Source organism: Ambystoma mexicanum, chromosome 4q (genome assembly GCF_040938575.1).
Source record: "Ambystoma mexicanum isolate Mex_15411 chromosome 4q, UKY_AmexF1_1, whole genome shotgun sequence".
Lineage (NCBI taxonomy): Eukaryota > Metazoa > Chordata > Amphibia > Caudata > Ambystomatidae > Ambystoma > Ambystoma mexicanum.
The window spans coordinates 1,233,703,329-1,233,720,008 of NC_090928.1; the positions used below are offsets into that span (position 1 = coordinate 1,233,703,329).

At 47.1% G+C, this 16,680-nt stretch overlaps 1 long non-coding RNA gene across 1 annotated transcript in view; it reads left to right on the forward strand.

The window, feature by feature from the left end:
- LOC138467171 (uncharacterized) overlaps nt 1–15,090 on the forward strand; it is a 72,036-nt gene extending 56,946 nt beyond the window's left edge. Inside the window, exon 3 of the long non-coding RNA XR_011268093.1 lies at nt 14,435–15,090. This is a non-coding gene — a long non-coding RNA (uncharacterized lncRNA). The remainder of the gene's footprint in view (nt 1–14,434) is intronic.
- Nucleotides 15,091–16,680: the final 1,590 nt, after the last annotated feature.

A 16,680-nucleotide genomic window follows, 5' to 3' on the forward strand; every position in this document is an offset into this window, starting at 1 on the left:
TTTGAACGATCATCTGTATTGGGGGCACAGTCGATGCCCGGATCTGCATGCTGCTGTTGGTGGTTCGAGTCAGGTTTTGGCGGGTAGGCTCTCGAAAGTGATTGTTCGAGGGTTAATTGCAAGGAATCTAAAGCAGACAGGGCTGCTGTGTTGAGTTTTGTTCTTAGCCTTCTTTTGGGGCGCACAGCGGGTTGCTGTTTTGGTCGAGTAGTCAACATTTTTCCTTAGGTTGTTGAAGGACCTGTGATGGGGTCGAAGGTGTATCCACTGTTAGTGTCCGAAGGGCAGGCTCTTTCGGTCGTTGCCGGTCACGATAGATCTATTGAGGATGTTGTACAAATTCCTAGTGATCTCCTGATAAGATGGGAAGAGCCGTATTGATGTTATTATCCAGAATCCGAGTGGTAGGTACTTTCCGCTGTTTTCGTCGAGATGACGCACGGGCTGTGCTGACATCATAGTTGTCTGTGTTAGGATCCAAGGGCCGAGCCCTTTCGGTCTCCTAACAGAGAAGAGAGTGCAATGTTGTAGCTATAGGTTGCAGGATCCAAGGAGGTAGCCCTTTCGGTTTCCTGAGCAAGGGGTGTTGTTGCAGCTCTGTTAAGATCCAAGGGACGAGCCATTTCGGTCTCTTAGCAAAGAAAAGCTGCGATGTTGTAGTTGATGGGTGCAGGATCCAAGGGGGAAGCTCAATCAGGTTTCTGATCAGAGGATGTTATGGAAGCTCTGCTAAGATCCAAGGGACGGGCCCTTTCGGTCTCCTAGCAGAGGTATTCAGGACGTGGCAAGTTAGTAAGGCTACTTGGTCCAAATTCTTGTGTAGAGCGAGCCCTTTCCGGCTGCAGGCACAATGATCCGTTCGTTGATAGTTGGTTGCGCAGCAGGCTCCAGGAACGGAAACCGAGGGGCAAGCTTTGTCAGGGTCTTTGAGTGGAGGGTGTTGTAGAAGCTCTATTAGGATCCAAGGGACAAGCCCTTTCGGTCTCCTAGCAGGGGTAATCGGTGCGTGGTGAGTTGGTTAGACTGCGAGATCCAAACTTTCCTATGAGGGGAGTCGTTTCAAGCTGCACGCACAATGATCAGATCGTTGGTGGTTGATAGAACAAGAGGTTCCGAAAGCTTGCGTGGAAGATGTGGCAGTGGTTAGTTTTAGGTACAGGGAGGGCGAATCAAGGCGATGGACTTATTGTAAAGTCAGATGCTGTTTTTTAGGTGATTAAGACACAGAGCACAGGCGTGTGATCCGGAAAATGCGATTTTCTGTTTTTTTAGAGGAGGAGGTCGCTGGGAGTCTTGTAGTGGTGTGATCTCACAGTTGGTGAGGAGTCACAGCCACTTGTTGGCGCTCAAGCGGTTACAGGATTGTTCGAGGAGCGCTGAGGCTTGGCGCAGACAGATCGTGGAAGGAATCCTTTGAAATGCGGGCAGCTCTGTGTTGATGGAAGGCACTCCAGTAGCTCGCAGTGCGGCTGTGCCGTGCAGGACCCAAGCCGACTCTCGCTGGTGCAGTCGCGTGGCTAGGCTCGGCCTGCGCAAGGGATCGAGTCCACGAGGGGAGCCAGGAGGGAGAGTGAGTGAGGACGTGGGCTGACCCGGAGGTCTCAGGCTCTCGGCAGAGCGGCAGGTGTGGAAGCTGAGGCAGAGGGGCTCGTCGTTGCCGAGGGTGTGGGCGGACCCGGAGGTCTCAGACTCTCGGCAAGGCGCAGGCGTGGAAGCTGAGGCAGAGGGGCTCGGCACAGGGAGCCCTCGCCCGGCTCGCCGACGTTGGCGGTCCCGAATGTCTCGGGCTCTCGGCGTGGAGGCTAAGTTAGGGTGGACAGAGTGTGTGCAGGTGGGGGAATTGGAAGAGTGTTGAGAGGCGGGCACGCTAAAAACCACAGCTGCTGGTTCGGAAGAAGGTATGTTCTTCAAGGAGAGGGAGGGAGGGGGAGAGGGGACGGTGCTGGGAGTCTCTGCAGTCCACCTCAGCCCATGCGGGGAGGGGTGAGTGTGGGTTGTGATCGGGAGATGCTGGTTTGAGGTGTAGTGGGACAAGGTTGCTAAGGTCGAGTGCCCTAAATTCGAGTACGTGTCCGCAAGGCAAAGGTTGCCACAGTGGTCCAACAACAGTGCAGCGATATGCACTGGAGTGTCCTCTGGATGTCAGAAGTTCAGGATTGGATGAGGAGTCCGGGCGTCTCAGAGAGGGTGGCGGGGGGCCGATAAAGGGAAGGGAGGGTAGGCAGTGGTAGTGGGTGGAAGCTGTGCCGGCAGACAATTTGCGAGTCACGTGCAGGGGTAGGGATAAGAGCCAGAGCAGCCTAAGCTTGGCAGAGTCTTGTTCAATGGTTTCTGCGTCGGTGCACCGCGGGCCATGGAGCATGCAGAGCACAAAGACAAAAAGACTCTGCGGCCGCTCCGCGGTGTTCTGGGGTTTTTAGGCTGTAGGTGGTAACAATAGAAAGTGGACTGGTCCAAAAGATTGGAGTAGCAGCAGCAACAAACAAGAGAACCTCCTCTCTTGCAGACAAAAAGACTCTGCAGCAGACTCTGCGCTACTTGCAACGAACATCGTTCACTTGTCGGAGGTAGATGAGAATTATATGATGTGGCATTTATAACGCACCTATACACAAGTGTTTCAAGCCGCGACAAGCAAGGGAGGGGGAACAGAGGGAAGACAGATCATACTAGGCCAGGTGTCATTCAGATCGCGCAAGTGCATTGGAAGGAGGAAAGAGCGGGGGGAGGGGACAATGCAGTACATGGGAGAATAAAATAAATAACATTAGTGTACGCCAAGCTGGTGGCAAGTGCAAGGGTAGTGCAGACATCAGGTGTCAAGTGCTAGTGGTGAAACTGTAGGGGTACAGAAAAAGTCCCTATGTGCGGGGGTTGCCAGGAAGGCAGTGCAGGTGTGTGAATGGAGGGGGGTGGCCAGGTGACCAGTGCAGTTTCAGTATAGGCCAGGAAGTCCGCAGGGGAGAGGAGGAGGGGGAAAGGCAGAAGCAAAGAGAAAGGTTTTGAGGTGCTTCCGGAACCGGAGATGATTCTCCTCAAGTTTCAGGGAGGCAGGGAGGCTGTTCCAGAGGAAGGCCTCAGCCAAAGGAAAGAGATCTACCACCTACTCGTTGCTATATCGTTTCTATATATATGGATATCAGGGAGACATTAGAGGCATTTGGGATGTAGATATAAGGGTTTGACAGAGTGATGCAGCACAATGGCATGAAAGAACAAAAAGGACAAGGAGGACGCCGCTACGAGGGTACGGCAAGGGGAAAAGGGGGTGTTGAGAATGGCAGAATGGTGCAATAAACGATTCAAAGGAACATTGGTGGGTGACATTATTTCAAGGTCAGAAAGGTGCAACAAGGTTTAAACCAAACCAGTGATGTGGTACTGAGGAACAGTGATGCCGTTGCAACTGCAGTATGGCATTAGGAGAACAAAACAGAAGAGCAATTTCTGCCCTGGCTCGTAACAGCAAAATCAGAGAAACTTAAGAGTCAGATAGCCTTACAGCCACCCCAGCAGGCACTCCATGTAAGATATCCTGTGCACCATCTACCCCCAGTTGATCGCTTTGGGCACCTTGGTCGTCTGCCATGTTGATCTCAATTCAGGGTGGTTGCTTTCAAACACTCCTTAAAAGTAGTAGCCTGAGAGTCCAGGATGGGGATAGCATCAGGGCCCAGGTTGTCATGCCGGTCCAGAAACTGCCAGGCTTCAGCGGGGGGAGTCAAAAGAGTGCCACTTTTTGCCCAGTTGGAAGCACCACACACCAGGAATTTCAGATATTATCGATGTGAGGAGCCCTTCAGAGCGTCGAAGAACGGGTTGAACTCCTTATGCCGCCTAGATACCTCCATCGAGAAGTCATTGAACAATTGGATCTACCCTCTGCCCAGCCCGATGGGACCATGCTGCCGGTAGGCCTTCAGGACGGCCAATTTATGCTAGAAATTCAGAAATCGAATAGTGATCACCCGCAGGCGGGCATCCTTAGGGGACTTTGGGATCAGCACTATGTGGGCTCTTTCGATAACAAACTCCTTAGGGTTACTGAGATGGAGCGCTGACTGCCATAATGGGTATAGGAAGCCGCCCAGGGCGTTCCCTTCCATACCCTCCGGAACTCCCACCAGGTGTACATTGTCATGGCGGGACCAATTTTCTTGATCGTCCAGCTTTGCCCCTAGACGTTGTATGTCCTTGACTGCTGCATTCAGCTCCAGGGCCATATATCCCGTTAGTCATCCTCTACACCCTAATCAGTTGTTCATTATCCGTGGTACTCTTTGCCTGGGCATTAAGGCGGCCATTGATATCTTTTAAGTTCTTTTGACACGTCCTGAACCACCAAGTCAGTCTCCTGCAAGCGCTGGTTCCAGCCTGCAGACCCACACAGGGCCTTACCCAATGCGTCATCCTCACTCTGCCATGATCTTGTTCAGCAGCTGTTGTCACTGCTCAAAGCCATTGAAATAATTATGAGGCCAGCCAAGTCCTTTGCTCTGTCTGTGAAAAGGAAAGATAAGCTGTCAGGGGTCTAAGGAGGAGTTATACCCTTGTCCTCCAGAGAGAAGGGCAAACAAAATGTTTACTGTCTCCTGTCTGGTGGTCAGACCCACTCAATACTAAGTACTGAGACTAGGAATAGGGACTTGGGGTAATGCCCTATACTGCAGTGACATAGCCACAATGCTAATATTTAGGGTATGGCATCCCACTACTTGTCTTTAAAGGATAGTTCCGGGACTTTTTTTTTATTGTCCCTACGGGTCGGCCATGTGTTTGTAAGCATAAATCGGTAGATCGTAGGAAACTTTCCTATGGACCTTACCCGACTTTTCGCCCATTATCGCACTCGAAATCAGCCTCCATTTTGTGATAATCCTATCATTCCGCCGCATCGACCTGGCTCACCTGCCTTTGCGGCACTAAATCAAATCCCCCGCCCCTGAAACAGACTTTATCAAAACATTCATATTCCCCGCCTCTATCCGTGACGTGACTGTGCTGCGTAGGCAAACGCGCCCAGGCGTCTTCTACGCGACTCCACACAGACCCCGGAAATCAACACAGATCAGCTCACAATACAGCGCACCACAATTCGGAATATGAAACTGTACTTTGAAATCAAACCGCAAGATTGTAAATGTGGTAAAGTACATTTATTTGACATCAAATGTTTAGAGAATATTCAGCGATTTGCATTTTTATTTGCTCATGTTCCAAAAAGTTCGTATTGAGGAACGCGATGGTCCTTTGCTGTACACAGGGTCTTAGAGCATCTCACAATACAGCACCACAATTCGGAATGTGAAACCGTGGTTTAAAAGCAAACGGCAAGATTGTACATTTGGCAAAGTACGTTTATTGGACATCAAATGTTTAGAGAATATTCAGCGATTTGCATTTTTCTTTGCTCTCGATCCAAATTAGTTCGTCTTGAGGGAAGCGATGTTCGTGTGCAGTACACAGGGTGTTGGTTTACGATAAAAATAAGCTCTTCTGTCGCACTGATAATCGCATGGCTGTTCCAACAACGAGGCACTAGGCCACCACAACGGTAGGTATGTTGCATCTAACCGTTAGTACCGCGTAAGGGCATACTTGTACTTGGCGATCGTCCCATAAAATGGTCAGGGTGGTAACGTTGTTCACGCGGAGAAGCAACTGGCGGCTGTAGAAGCCGTCCGCCGGTGTCTGGTACTCGTGACACAGACAGTAGTGAATGATGTACCTAAAAACATAAAAAATGAAATTAGTCTCACCATCAGATCCTTATTAAAATTATTCATTTCATAGCGAGGACAGCGCTACTGGGTGTACACAAGTGTTTAAAGGCGTGGCGAGGCATGGAGGGGGGGGAGTGGAGTACAAGGTAAGTAGCATAAAATAATAAATAAATAGGGCCAGCTGGTGGCAAGTGCAAGGTAAGTGCAGAACAAGTGCTGGGAAGGGGGGGCTGTAGGATACTGAGACAGTCCCCCAGTGCAGGGGTTGACAGGGAGGCAGTGCAGGTGGAGAGTGGAAGGGCCCAGGACCGAGGTCGCAGACAGTGGACCAGTTGTAGCAGGGGAGAGGGAGAGAGAAAGCAGAAGCAAAGAGGAAGGTTTTGAGGTGCTTCAGTAAAAGAAGATGGTTCTCCTCCAGATAGTGCGCGGTAGAAAACACTATGCCACATAGAACGAACAAGTACAACTGAACCCGTCTTTAAAGCCACTGTATAGTAATGAAATTGCGGTATAAACTCATCAAAAGTTACTTACATTATATTTGCATTTTCCATTGTGTCTCTGTGTAGGGCAGACCCGAAACACCACTCCTTCTTTGCCGACGTTACTTCTTCTAATGAACGTGGCTCATCGTTTCGTTTCTGAAATTTTATTCATTATCTTTTCTTAGTCTTTCAGGATGGTCCCGGCCTGTCAAGGTCAAATCACAATAGAACCTTATATTGGGTCGTGGGCCTTTCCGCCACCCGAGCAAAACATCAAAGCAGCTGACCTTCACTTTGAGCGAGCACACATTTCTAGTTAGCTCCAGTTAGTGTAAGGGCATCTTGTCTGCGTGCCTTTTTTTTTATTGTCCCTATGGGTCGGCCATGTGTTTGTAATACGGAAACATTCTATAATTTTTGTAAAAATGATTTATATTACTGTTTGGTTTAATTGCAATGGGCCTGCAACATGAGGAGACTCGAGAGAACAGACAATCGAATTACAATCATTTAAACCGTGATGTGTATTTCTCAATGAGCTCTGCTTTAGGTGGACATGGAACAGAGGCAATGTTGGGTGGCAATGCAGTTGTCCCCTGCATAGGTTCGTTCACCACTCCATGTATGTGCCTATCGAGGACATCTACGATAAGTCTCTCAATAAACTCATATTGCATATCCTCAAACACTGGTTTGATCACCCATTGTTTACTTCTTTTAGTGAAGGCCTTATTGTAGCGAAGCGTCCCTAAAGTTCCGGTCGTCCTACTTTGTTGACGGCCAACATTATGGTTATGTGCCAAGACCGCTAGAAGAGTCCGATTTATCATGCCTTCCATGCCAAAATGCAATCTTTTGGGCCTGTACTTTAGGCACATATTGTGGAACACCTCCAAATCTCCTGTGTGGCAGAATTCCGTGAGTCCCCTCAAATCTCTTGTTATAGTTTTATCAAATACAATCTTTTCAATGGCCTTGTGAGTGGGTGATGAAGGAATCAACCACTTCTTCTTCCGTGCCTCCTCTGTGGACAAATGGCCATGTTCACATTTGTGGAAATGCTCATTTGTCGACCATTGATGTACGTTGCTACAGTGCAACATTACTGACCGCCATTTTTCCAGTAGAATTTCCAACGACCCTTCACATGTTTTTGAGCTCCACCAAAGATGGTTGCTGATTGACTTGGACCACTGTGAAATACCTTTTTTTTTTCCTGCAGCCGACAATTTTTTATTGATTGTTTTTGCAAGATGCCATACGTCAAATTGGTGATTTATATTTTTGTACTGTTCTCTCATTGTCTTGGCAATTGAAACGTGTCTGTCCGTGGCTATCAGGTCGATCACCATTCCCCGCGATTGTAGTTCTTGCAATGATGCTACAAAGCCAACTTTCTCCATGGCCACTGAGGATGTACTTTGTGACACCTGCACGACCACCGAACTCACAATTTTCTTACTTTCCATGTCCTGAAAGTGGTAGGTGCAGTACTTGGCTGAAAATCCTGGACTGTCGCATTGTCCATCACCGGCTAGCCTGAAGCGTTTGCCCGCGAATGTACTTTCCATTGACATTTTTTCCATTCTTCAAGCTTCGCTGATGGCTGGAAATAGATAATCGGTTTGGTATTTGTAGAACTGACTTTTCGCAATGAAATGGATTCCCACAAACTGAAAGAAATACTGTAACTTTTTAAAACTTGAACCACTAAAAAGTGCGGCCGCTGCACAAAGTAGATTGCCTGCTGGCAGTTGCCCCAGCATGGGTTGTGCAGACCATGCGAACGGATGATATTGTGTACAGGTGGCATGTATTTTAAGGTTAGTGCCTCGAATTGCACGAGTCACATTAATCAATGGCTCCCCACATACTTCCCCACCAACCCAATGCCCACATTTCATCATCATAATAATATCCATCAAACAGCTATCGAATACAATGAATTTGGCCTCTTTCCTTATACTGTCACTCTGCATCCCAGCTGGTTCGGCCTGTAACGTTGAGGACATGTCACTCGCATGAAAGGTACAATCTCTGATATCGTCTTCCGCTATGCTGAGTGATATTGATGGTGTTTCATTGTCGTCCACTTCATTCTCTTCCATTGCAACATCTGTTCCTTGTCCGGAGATGGGAGAAAAAAACAATGTCTTCAACTTTCGCGTGCTCTTATTTTTTGCGGGTGTGGATTCTGTGAATTGATCTACGACTGCATCCAAACTACCAGGAGGACATTCACTATCAATGGCTGGTGGTGGTATAGCTCCGTTGTCAATCACTTCATATTCTTCCCATTGGCACGATGCATCTCCAGTCTCAAGTCCCTGCCAAAAGGTTTGACAAGCAACATCTCTCGTTCGCTTCACTGTCTGTGTAGATCTAGTTCTTACACCCACTCGCAACTAGAGGACAGATTAGAAAAGGGATGTTCAGTTTAAACACAACTTACAGTATTGAACTATTGACAGTGAAAGACAACATAATATAGTGAACAGGACACTAACCTTCTTTTGCTTTCTTTTCTTTGAAACTTTCTTTCCTCGAACTTCAACATCTGGACGCTGTTGCTCCGACTCGTGTGTGCATGTCTCCACTTCCTCTCGCGCTGCAACGACTATACTTTCATGATAAGCACATCCATCACTCACTGAGGCTCCATCGACTCGCTGAAACATAGAACTTTCATTAGAATGTATAATAATATTGAAAACACAAAATGTACTTGGGGACCAATACCCATACGTACATCTCAATAGCAAAACACGAATGAACGCATTGTGTAGAACATTCAAACGACAATAGTTCACGCATTGTTGATCTAGTTAGATTGAACTGTCAAGATCCATACCTCGGGCTCCGCATAGACTTCCATTGATGATATTATTGAAGATGACGCTTCAGCAACTCCCTGAAACACAGTAATTGCATTAGTATGGTTTTCTATTTTGTTTAAAAGAACATAAACTTTCTGCAGGCGTCAACGGCTCATCTAAATAGACCTGCACAAATGATCAGTTGTCTAAAATAAATAATGGATATCCAAATATGATTCGATTTGCTCCATCGTTGGAAGTGTCACCACCCAGAGATCTGCATCAACTACTAGGGGTGATGTTCTTGTTGAAGAAGCTCCGTCAGCTCCCTGAAACATAGTACTTGCGTTAATAAAGAAGGAAGTATAGCGGATGTAATCACGTCATTTGATCTCGCATGATTGATCTGTCAGTATCCATACCTCGAAATGCATAAGAACATCAAGGGACGCTGTAACTGCGGTGCACACTTCTGCAAGCTGTTGCGCCGACCCGTAACTGCATGCTCCCCCTTCCTCTTGGACTAATGCTCCATCGACTCCCTGAAACATAGGACTTTCATTAGTAATGAACACAATATTGAAAAAAGAAGACACATAGGAGGGCGACGACAGAAGGACATACCAATGGCTAAAAACGAAAGAAACATTGTGTGTAACAATCACGCTACAAGAATGCAAGATCTGATGATCTCCATCGATGGAACTGTCCGGAAACGTACCTCGAGCATCTGAGTGACATCTACGGTTGTCGTCAATGCGTTGGACTCCTCAGCATCTCCCTGAAAGACAGTACTTGCATTATTTTGGATAACAATAATTATAACTGAAAACAAAGACTAGAGGACGAGTACTGTGGTGTACCATTAGGTAAAATAATTACACGATCAATTAAAACTATTGATTTACATGCCTAAAACAAGTCAGTGTCAGAATAGCTAAGTAAGATTACCCGATAGGCGCTTGAAGTGGCTGATGACTGCAATAACGACACGGATGGAGAATCTTCAGCCTTCATATTGAGTGGATACATAAATGGGGAAATTATTGTTAGCTAATGCTACACACTACCGCAATGCCGAGAGATAAATACGTAAACTTGACTCACCAGTGGAGGGATGTGGACGAATAGAGTGGGAATAGCGGTTGAGAGCAATTTTCGCCTCGCTCGCGGTGTTTTCGTCCTTATTAGCAATGATGTGGAGTACATGTCTGGGCTAAAGTGCCTGCTGCAGATGCGGTATCGATCACCCCTCTTGTCCGCAAAGACTTCTAGGACTCTACTTTCTATCTCAGAGGCTGGATATCCGCAATATCGGACCCATTCTCTTATCTGATCTATTGTCTTAGGGAAAACATGCATTATAGTACCTTCAGATTTGTTATGGGTCTTCGAAGGGCAACCGCCAATGGAACAGGCAGGCATTATGGAAAGTTCTGAAAAGTAAAGATCAACAATTCTCTATGAATACCAATGTGTTAAAACATTAAATGACACATAAAAGGTTCAATGCAAGGTCCGTTTTGGTTCTTGGAACTATACATGTTATTCACATGCGGATAAGTATTTCAATAACTTTCAAAAAATAGAAAAAGTAATTTGACTAAACTCAGAACATGTGACTAGTTCCTTGCATGTACTGTCGTGAACGAAAAGAAAACATGGATGCAATTTGATGACTACTAGCAAATAGATATAAATTAAAAAATTGGACGCAAAATGATTATGGTACATGGACTTACCTTGACGAACAAACAGTTAGATGCAGGGATCAGAGTAGTTTCTTGTCGTAGAACAGGGAGCAGTTCACAGGTTGCAAACTGACGAGTTTGCTCAAAGTGGTCACGGAAGTTCACAGAGACGAAGAGCAGATAACCAGCACCTTCACGGGTTGACTAGCAAAGCGCAAAGAAGTTCTCATTAGAAATATGAAGTGGGTTATAAAGAATTCGAAACAGGGGTGTGTTTGTGAATGAATGACGTGTATATGTCGTGGCATTATGCGGTCTGCAGGGGGCCGTCCAGCGTGAGGGGGGATGCTTGGCAGGAGACACGGGGTCTGGAGGTAGACATGGGAACAACAACCCATGCTCTATAGACCACTTTGAAGTGTACATGGTCTTTGGCACCTCTTGGCCTTTATCGCTCCCTGACAGCTCCACTTGCCAGCACAAGTACCCCGGTGCGAACTGCCTTTGATAGGGCGGGGGGTGGATCGGGGCGGTGGTCGTGCAGACAAGACACAGGAAGACTCGTGAATGGAGACACACTTATGTGGATTGCAGGGGGCCGTCCAGCGTGAGGGGGGATGCTTGGCAGGAGACACGGGGTCTGGAGGTAGACATGGGAACAACAACCCATGCTCTATAGACCACTTTGAAGTGTACATGGTCTTTGGCACCTCTTGGCCTTTATCGCTCCCTGACAGCTCCACTTGCCAGCACAAGTACCCCGGTGCGAACTGCCTTTGATAGGGCGGGGGGTGGATCGGGGCGGTGGTCGTGCAGACAAGACACAGGAAGACTCGTGAATGGAGACACACTTATGTGGATTGCAGGGGGCCGTCCAGCGTGAGGGGGGATGCTTGGCAGGAGACACGGGGTCTGGAGGTAGACATGGGAACAACAACCCATGCTCTATAGACCACTTTGAAGTGTACATGGTCTTTGGCACCTCTTGGCCTTTATCGCTCCCTGACAGCTCCACTTGCCAGCACAAGTACCCCGGTGCGAACTGCCTTTGATAGGGCGGGGGGTGGATCGGGGCGGTGGTCGTGCAGACAAGACACAGGAAGACTCGTGAATGGAGACACACTTATGTGGATTGCAGGGGGCCGTCCAGCGTGAGGGGGGATGCTTGGCAGGAGACACGGGGTCTGGAGGTAGACATGGGAACAACAACCCATGCTCTATAGACCACTTTGAAGTGTACATGGTCTTTGGCACCTCTTGGCCTTTATCGCTCCCTGACAGCTCCACTTGCCAGCACAAGTACCCCGGTGCGAACTGCCTTTGATAGGGCGGGGGTGGATCGGGGCGGTGGTCGTGCAGACAAGACCCGTTTGCCGCAGGGCCTCACCAAGGAGAGGCCCTCTAACTGAATGTAAGAGGATGGCTGCAGGATCTACTACATGGAATGCAGGGGGGTGAGTTTATAAATACCTCACCCTCCCAGGAGAATATACACTAGATTCATTTAAAAAATCAAAACAACCATTGTTAAAATATATGTTGGGCTTTATTTTAGATTTTAATTAAACATAAATAATAAACATTACACATTGTAAAGTTGAGGTTGCAGCACATCGAGGGAAAATCCGCGGTATTGTCCACTGTCACTGGGGAAATGTTGTCTAATGGCAAGTACCGCACAGGCAGGTATTACTCTCCGAACGCGGTGTCCGAGCCTCCCGTGAAGCCACCAAGTGAAGCAACGATAGGCCACCAGCCTGTACCACCTGTGAAAAAAAAAGATGCAAACTGTATTAAACTGACCAAACTTTCTTATCAATGTCGATTCAGGTAACACATGTCATTTTTCTTAGAAAAAAATTATATCTAGAAAATGCACTATATGGAACAAATTTACATGCGTTCAAATGATATGTAAATGTAATTTTATATGTGGGAGACGACCATGAAATAGTGGTGGCATCACTGACATCACAAACAGAGTATACTTACTCGTTACTCGGATTACGCGGACGAACAGTGCCGCGAAGTTCGTGCATAAGCACCATCATCATCCTCAACACGGTCCGTGAGAGGCAGGCTTCCCTGAACTCTGGCAGCTCGGTGATGCATTGCGGACTTTGCTCGCCTTCCTGCAGACTTTGCTCGCTTTCCGAAATGTAGGCCAAGCACCCGGAATTTTCACGGCAGCAGCAGTTCTCCTCCTCAGTTGGCATTAGCTCGCACCGATTGCACGTGCACCAGGTGGAGACGCCGTCCATGCGACATGGTCCAGGCTCTTCATCCGTTGACTGGTCCTCCCAACTGCCGTCCGAATCCCCATCGTTTTCGCGTGCTTGACTTTCCAGTAGTTCTTCCTCGGTGTACTCGGGCTCGTACATATACGGCATTATTGTGGCCATTGTGCGGTAAAGATAGTAAAATAATTTACAGAGATGGTACAGGTGTTCACACGGGCTACAAGCGGCGAAGGTAGCTGACCAGAGCACTGAAACGAGTCACAGAATACTCAAAGTAACACAGAGAGAGGAATGGAATCGAAAATCTGCTGCTGTGTGTTGTGAAACGGTCTGTTTATACTTATTGGGGAAAGAGGCGTCCTGCCATTTCCATGGCAACACGTCAATAGCTGAGGCGCAGCGATTGTTGACACGAGACGTGCTTGAAATGGGCAGTACGCGTCTGCTGATGTCAGGCTCAGGGGCGGGGGATTTGATTTAGTGCCGCAAAGGCAGGTGAGCCAGGTCGATGCGGCGGAATGATAGGATTATCACAAAATGGAGGCTGATTTCGAGTGCGATAATGGGCGAAAAGTCGGGTAAGGTCCATAGGAAAGTTTCCTACGATCTACCGATTTATGCTTACAAACACATGGCCGACCCGTAGGGACAATAAAAAAAAAGTCCCGGAACTATCCTTTAATCATTCTCCCCTATTATTTCATGCACATAAGACTATGGGCCTCATTACACGGTAGGCGGTAAGGGTTTACCAGTACCGGTAAACCCTTACCGCCTTACTACGAGGTCCCTTTGCGGGTGGGGAATTTAACGCCTGCTTTTTGCAGGCATTAAAAACCAACCCGCAAAGGGACCAGGGAGCTAATTACGGTACCGCAATTTGCGGTGCCGTAATTAGCACCTTCCCCATTCCCATTATGCCCTATGGGGCAAAAATGGGAATGGAGAAGGGGGAAGGGGGAATTACCACCCCATCAACCTTGGAATAGGGCGGTAATTCCCCTTTCCACCAAGGCATTGCCGGTATTTTACCGGCATGGACCAAGGGGCTAACCCCTTCCCCCATTGCCCTTCTCCATTCCCATTTTTGCCCCATAGGGCATAATGGGAATGGGCCCTTTGTCCTTCATCCACCACTTCAAGATGTACCTGCAGGCCCCTCTTCAAAGAACACCTCACCAATCGCTCCATTGAATCCCGTTCCTCCCCCTTCACTCCCCACTCCTTTAACCCATTGCCTTGAATGTGCCCCCTTTGTACAGTGCTCCATATTCCCGGTCTCCCAGCTAGATTTGTGCTTTAGAAATCTCACACATGCATCCAGACAGGTATATACAAATGTAAAATTAAACATTTTTTACTAAGGTTTTGGTTTAACTTTAGTTTAGAGAAATTATCGCTTGAGTGCAAGTATCTATTTAACAGTTGTTTTTGAGTTCATGTATATACTAACCCAATGCGATATCACTCTTTTTGCAGCGCTCCATGCTCTTCGAAATGACCCCAACCGTGACGTCCAGCAAGGAGCACTCAAAGCTTTGAGGGTCATCATCAAGGCAGCGCTCTCAAACTAAGTGCAAACCATCCTGTTCTCCGAAGTGGTATGCTCCATCCAAAGCTGCTGTCAGGACAATAAAGAATTGCTAGAAAAGTTTAAGGGCATTCTATACCATCAGCATCTCATTCATCAATCAAGCCAAGATGGCGCACAGCGCTTTCAGCAGTATAGCGGCCAAATCATGCACAGTGTGTTAGAACCAAAAAGCACATCAAACCTTAGACAACCAACACATACACTGGGATGTCTAATTCAGGATATTTCCAGATATAGCACTCTCGCATCACCATACAAAGCAAGAACAGAAGAATACACAACTCCTCTCTTGCCTCGCTACACACCTTTCAACCATATGTCACTCTCAAGTGACGCTAAACCCACCTTCACAACAGTGGTGCCAGATGTTCTGCAGATTTTCTTTTATGCTGTACAAATTAAAATGAACATTTTGAATAAAATCATATTTAAAAAAATGAAAATGGTATATTATTGATCATGTGCTGTTACTCTTTATTAAATGTCCAATGGTATTTCACCTTCAGTGTGACAATATTCCTTTTCACACGTCAAAAGTATCAGTGAAGCACTCATCTCCTGGAGTCTTAGTTTCACTGAAGGCAAAGTGATGAATAGGCAGTTATACAGCTTATACAGGTTATTGTACAGGTTATTGCATGCAGGCTATAGTGGATCTCGCCTCCAAAGCAAATAGTGGGCTGTTACTTAGTCACTCAGAAACACTCCCCCCAATACTTTAGGCAGTTTGTGGGCAATTGCCTGGTCTGGGATTACCTCAAGCTTAAGTCGAATTCAGTAAAGACCCTAGAAATTACGGGTGCCTGGAACAACACTCCCAGGTTTCTCTGCTTCTGCTGACTGTGACGATAACCAAAATCGAGACAAACACCTGTTAACCAGCTGCAAATCCTTGAGTGAATTGAGGTCAAAGGCTGCCATTTCGCGGTTGACAGGAGAAGGAAGGCGGCCATTGTTGAGGCCAACTACTTCTTTCCCCAACCACCCTGCAAAACAGACATCTTTGGGGCAGGATATATAGTGAAATCACCTATCAAGAAATACATTGCACTGTACCACTGTTTACAGCCGTTGCACTTCCTAGTGGCATCATATAGCCTTTTGCCATCATATATAGCCTTTTGGACTGGAAAGGGCAGAGGATCCTTTCCGATGAAGCAACAAGTACAAACCTGAAAGTGCAGTTGGCATAGACCAGTCATGACATAACCAAATGGAGAGGCATGAGGTAACATGAACAAGGCACTCGCTGATTGGGGGGGGGGACTGCCCAATGACACAGAATCCACAAGAGTGGCCGTAGCAGATCGCATGCACAGAGCAGTTTGGAATAATCGACAAGAGAGTCCAAATGTAGACGCTCGAATTCGGGCATGGCAGACAACTGCTAAGCAGAGGTAAGACATTTTCGGATAAGAAGAATCATATACACTGATCAAAAGAAGGTCTTACGGAAGAGCTAAGTCAGAAGCATTAAAGGGGAAAAGTGTCCACTGCAGGTGCTATTCACAAACCACAAACACTTGGAAGATGGGTGCACGTCTGGTGGTCTAAGAAAGAGCAGTGCTCCACACAGTGGCACCTTAACAACAGGAAGAGAGGACCATACATCAAAAAGAGAAAGCTAGAGATGGTTTTCACACAAGGATACCAAGTGCAAAAACTAGTAATAAGAAATACTATTGGGAGGTATGCCACTCGGGTGTACACAAGAAGGCATTGTACAAGGCTAAGCTCGGGTCTAGAACATGGCTTCCATATACAGAGATGTGCCGAACATCGCAACAGATTCAGATCCGTCAATTGAGATAAAAAATATAAAATAGACCAGATTAAAGCGCAATCAACTTTCCACTGAGGTCTTAGAAGTTAAAATTGGGGAAAAGGTTAGGAAAAATGTGCAGTGTATCAAATTTGACAATATTGAAAACGGGGAATGCAGGAATAAAATTTAAACGTGGGGCATTCCTCAGAGGAAGGAAGGAACTGGCAGCTCGGGAAAGTGAAGCCAAGGGAACATGTGGTTGGAGGAGGCGGAAGTCAATCCAGGGTATGTGGGGAGGAGGTGTGATGTGGTAGTGTTTCTGGGCCCGAGGCCCAGAAGACCTAGTGCAGGCCTGGTTGACAAGTG